Raw genomic sequence first — 5,406 nt, 5'->3', positions numbered from 1 at the left:
CTCTGCTGAGCTGCATATGTTTTGGCTCCTTTTGTGGCTAAAAAGGGGGAGTAATTGGTAGTGGTAGTGTAGTGGTAGTGGTTGTTTTGTTGTAATGGTTGTTCTGTTATTTTGGTGATCTTTTGGTCTTTTTTTTTGGACATGGTTGTTTTGTGGTTTTCTTTATTTTGGGTTTTCTCTGGTTCTCCCTGACAATGACAAGTGGTTTCTATAACAGTTGATTAAGTAGATGTTTTCTGGTTTTCTGGTGATTAATCAAGTTGCTGTCAGAATTTATTTTTCTGTTACAGAATTTATTTTTCTGTTGTTGGCTGCTGTATATGCTCTGATATCTGTTTACATCTATTAGTGTTTTAGCCAAAAATTTGCCAAAGCGGGAGTTTGTAGATGTTGTTGATTGGCTGTAATTTTTGGTAAAACTAGTTGTGGTTCTATCTTGTCAAAACTGGTGTCATGACATGCATTCTGCTGTTGTGAAGTCTTTTCTTATGCAGGCCTTTACCTGATGTCAAGGCCGATGTCATGACATTCGCAGCTGTTCGTTCTTTTCTATTACTATTTATGGTTATGTGATCTGATAAAATCCTATGCGCTTTATTTGGTAATGATGGATTCTGATCTGTTTCAAGGACGTCTTGGATGATTATTATTATTAGTTCCTTGATTTATGGAGATTAGTTTTATTAGGGTTAAAACTATTTTGTGGATCCAAGGCCCAGCTGCTGTATTGTATGAAGGCTATTTATTCCACGCAGGTGCTGCTGTTGACGTTAGGGTTTTTGTTTGAGAAACTTTTAGAGTTCTTTGTTTTTTAAGTCTTTCGTTGTAGCTTTCTTGTAAGCCAAACAATCATCATGATGATTGTCTTGGTCTAGGCGTTTTGTTTTGAGTTGTAAGAAGTACTCAAAGCTTTTAAGCAAGAGTACTATTGTACTTGATCAAAGCTTTTAAGCAAGATCAAGTTGTGTCCTTGTTGCACCCCAAAATTTGCCCTCTTTCTCTGTGCTATAAGTTATGAAAGACGTTTATTTCGTCTCTCAAAAAATTGAGAAAAATAATAAAGAGTTTTTGTTGTTTTTAAGACAATTTCGGTGCTAAGGTTTCCTCCAATTGCTTGTTATGCAAGTCAAGATATTAGCCATGGTACAAGATATGGTTCGCGGGGTCATTGTGATTAAGGTGTTGTTATGAGTTCAAATATTTGTTGCTCGTAATGCAAGTCACTTGATGTGAGAGTTTAAGCTGAGGTTTCGTTAAGAATGCGGATTGAATTTCATTGAGAATTGAGGATTGATGTGAAAGAATTCCTTTAACTGTTTACTTAATCCTATGAATTCAAAATATTTCAAGCTTATTAATTGGATTAACGTTGTGAGATGCAAGCAAGGTCCATTCATGTGAATTGATCGGAATTGAAGTTAGGAGCCCATAAAAAAAAAAGAGTTCATTCATATCAAAGTTCAAATGTCCATTCAATGTCAAAATATTTACATATCCATTACAAGATCCGGAAAATTCATCAATCCATAATAAATAAAAAATCCAGAAACAAAATGAACGAAGGGTGTAACAAACTCTCGCCGACTCTTCTCTCTCGATTGAACCTTCATGAGAGAACCTCTTCAATCTCTCTTGGTTTTCCATCGTAACAACCTCACTCCAGAAAATAACAGAGAAAAATCTACACAACACGATTCATCATAGCAAACCTTCAACCGAACTTCACTCACCACCAAGAATTCACCACCTTCACATCTCAGAGCCACAACCTGCATCCTCTAACCTTCGACCTTCTTCATCTTCCTCATCACACTGAAATTATCGGAAAATCTCGAATCCACAATAACCTTTCAATCTCAGAAATCTTCATCGCAAATTGAACCTTCTCCAATCATCTTGCAACGATAACATTCAATCACCATCACCTTCAACAAGCTTGCCGTTTCTTCACCTGCAACACAACAATCACGATTGAAGCATCATTCTCCATAATCTTCAATCAACAATCTCCATAGGGAATCTTCAATCACCTTCGAATCAACTCTTCATCATCCTCGTAGCAGTTCTTCAACGAATCATCAACCACAATCACCTTCACGATTCGTCAACGATTACAAAAAGAAAACGAATATTGATCCTTCACGGAACCTGCACAATCGCTTTTGCTTGCTAGATCCTATTCCGTGAACAACAACCTACAGCAGAATCAACAATAGTATCACCACAACGTGATGAATCTCAGATGAACGCAGAGGAATTTAGAAGAGGAAAGACAACATCACCTGAGTTCTTGAAGCAATTCTTCGATTGTTCTTCGTCGTCGAGTTCGGAGGCATAGCAACGATATCATCATCGCACAACGAATCCACGCAACAATCATCATCGTCAAAGCTTCGTGTCATCATCTCCACGCATCTTCATCCTTCAATCAGCAACGAGATTCAACAATTACTGAAACAATACTCAATCCACTGCTTTACGCATCTTTAATCTTCGAATCATAAGCAGAAGCAGAAGATGATGTTAATCGGAGAAGAGAGTGAGCATAAGAGAACGGTGCCGTTGCGTTTGAGCTCATGAGGTCATCGAAGAAGAAGAGAGACGAAATCGGAGGGGATGTTTGGGAAGAGATTGTGAACGGAAAGAGTGAAACGCGGCGGCGATTAGAATGTTCCGATCGGAGAAAGTTGAAGCCGAACATAGAGAGATGAGAGGAGAAGAGGACTTCGCCGGAATCGAAAGGCACTCCGGCCACCGTTTGCCCGCCGCCGTTCACGTTGAAGAAGGGAGGAGTCTGGGAGTTTTCCTACATCCAATTGTCACAAGTCATGTAAACCTAACCCTCTTCCTCTTAATTCAATTTGTCATTAACGTAATTTTTTTTACTTGATTAATAGGAATTAATTGTTTTTGATTATGATTAATGGATATTGCAAAATCTGAATAATAATAACTTGGATCAATTTTGGACTTAGAAGAATCTGAAAATCTGATGATCATAATCTTCATTGGGCCTTCACCGAGTTTCACTTCACACCCCCATAGAAGCCCAATTTTTGTGTAGGAAAACTATTGTACAACAACAATGATTCTTTGGGCCTCAATCTCTGGGCCTTGCGCTAACCTTGCTGTCTGCACCATATTTTCACTCAATAAACCTTCTGACTCCATTTTAATTCATGCTTTAGAACTAGTTTTTCTTCATTTTTTTTTAGTAATAAAAATGCTATAATCTCAATAGTTTTGTTAGACTTTGGCATGATTAAAAGATAATACAAAAACATGTGATCTCTTATTTTTGTTAGTTTTTAGATAGAAAATGCCATGAAAAGCATTACGTTTAATTAGACTTTTGAGCTTGATAAAAATAATAATAAAAACATGTAATCTTTTCCTTGTTAGAATTTAAATTTTTGTTGCATAGTTTAGTTCTAATTCTTTGAAAATGTCATAAAAAAACAATTTAATCTTGTTAGGTTTTGTTTTAGAATTTTCTTAGGACGACTTAATTGCTAGTATTTTCTATAGCATGCTTCCTTGTTATTACTGATTCAGTTGTTGAGATGTGCGAGGTACTTCGAGAGAGCCTTCGATTGTGATTCGACTTGCTTCGTGTTCCACTTTATTTGTGGGACACGAATTCGCTTCCGATGCGACTTGATTTGCATCGTGTTCCACTTTATTTGTGAGACACGAACTTATTCCCGATGCGATTCACCCGATCTCTCATTCATTGAGATGTATATTCCTGTATTGTGTGGATTGTATTTCTTGCAGGTTGCTCGTGTGGTTGTGTTTGATACGCACCACATAGTGGTTGTGATTTATTTTCACACCGCACCGCTTTGACGCTTATGCTGGACTCCTGGCTTTGCTGGATGTTAGATTACGTGAAGTTTCTTAGTTCTACTTGCGTTGCTAGCTCACTGCGAATTTGCTATCCGCTCGGTATCCCTTTTGTCCTTTTTACTCTTTCGCGCACCATACCTTGCCATGAGAAGTAGGGTAGGCATGCCGCATCATTCATAACATGAGAAGTAGGGTAGACATTCATCTGGCCAAGCCCTCGAAAGAGGCTCTATTTTTGTTTGTTTACTATTCCTTGCTTCTTTCTTTTTTACTTTCCGCCTGTCTCGGGTGGCTTTCCCCGTTGACAATAGCTTCGGGTGGCTTTCCCCGTTAGCTAACGGTCTGTGGTGTCCCTGTCTCGGGTGGCTTTCCCCGTTGACAGTAGCTTCGGGTGGCTTTCCCCGTTAGCTAACAGATTGTGGCGTGTTTATCTCGAGTGGCTTTCCTCTGTGATAGTAGCTTCGGGTGGCTTTCCCCGTTAGCTAAGAATCTTTAGTGTATCTATCTCGGGTGGCTTTCCCCGTTGATAGCGGCTTCGGGTGGCTTTCCCCGCTAGCTAAAGCACTTCCCCTGTCCCCAGGTCACTACTTCGGTAGTTTGCTTGCTTTACGAGTTGAGCTCGTTTGTGTGGTGCATTTGCATTGTTTACTACTTCGATATTTTGTTTGTTTCTCGAGCGGAGCTCGATTGTATGATATCTTTGTGATGCTTGTTCACTATCTTCTTATCTGCGATGCCTGTTCGTATGATATCTTTGTGATGCTTGTTCACACACCTGCACATGTATGCCTGTTACATGTTGTTTGCGATGCCTGTTCGCATTTTTATTCGTGATACTTGTTCACACCTGCACATGTATGCCTGTTACATGTTGTTTGCGATGCCTGTTCGCATTTTTATTCGTGATACTTGTTCACACTTGCACATGTATGCCTGTTACATGTTGTTTGCGATGCCTGTTCGCTTTATCACTTGTGATGCCTGTTCACACACTCACATTCGTGTATGCCTGTTACATGTCTGTTTTTGCTTGCGATGCCTGTTCGCATGTTCTTATCTGTGATGCTTGTTCACATGCCATGTTTGCTAGGATCTTTGTGACGCTCCTTGTTTGCATGCTCCCTTAGGGTGCTTGGTTCCGTTTCTCTAGGAGACGTGAATCGAGATAGAAACAGAAACTTTTTTGGCCGAACTACGGCGCTCTGATTTCTCCATTGCACACTGGAGGTACGTAGGCACAGGGTACGAACACCCTAGCGAGCGATCTTTTCTCTTTTCCTTTATTTTGTTCGGCCTTTTCTTCTTATCTTATTTTCTTATTATTTGCATGTTTCCTCTTATTTGTATATCTTCCATTGCATGTTTCCTTTTACACATAGCATGATACACACACACACACCCTTAGATTAGAAAATTAGCAAGAATGGATCCTGTGGAGTACCACAGACGTGAGGGGTGCTAATACCTTCCCCTCACGTAACAGACACCCTTACCCTTTCTTTGAGACCATTGCTTGTTATTTGGTTTTCTTCGATATTTTCCATTCCTTATTGTAGG

General features: G+C 39.5%; 1 long non-coding RNA gene across 1 annotated transcript; it reads right to left on the bottom strand.

Annotated features, from left to right (window-relative positions):
* Positions 1-1,429: 1,429 nt before the first annotated feature.
* LOC131630896 (uncharacterized) lies at positions 1,430-2,877 on the bottom strand. Its single transcript, XR_009292545.1, has 2 exons — positions 2,283-2,877; positions 1,430-2,195 (listed from the first exon to the last, which is right to left on the bottom strand). It is a non-coding gene; the product is annotated as an uncharacterized LOC131630896 (long non-coding RNA).
* Positions 2,878-5,406: the final 2,529 nt, after the last annotated feature.

The sequence above is a fragment of the Vicia villosa genome, unplaced genomic scaffold (assembly GCF_029867415.1).
Source record: "Vicia villosa cultivar HV-30 ecotype Madison, WI unplaced genomic scaffold, Vvil1.0 ctg.000747F_1_1, whole genome shotgun sequence".
Taxonomy (NCBI): Eukaryota; Viridiplantae; Streptophyta; class Magnoliopsida; order Fabales; family Fabaceae; genus Vicia; species Vicia villosa.
The sequence above is the reverse complement of the archived record's forward strand: the minus strand, read 5'-3'. Positions and strand labels throughout refer to the sequence as shown.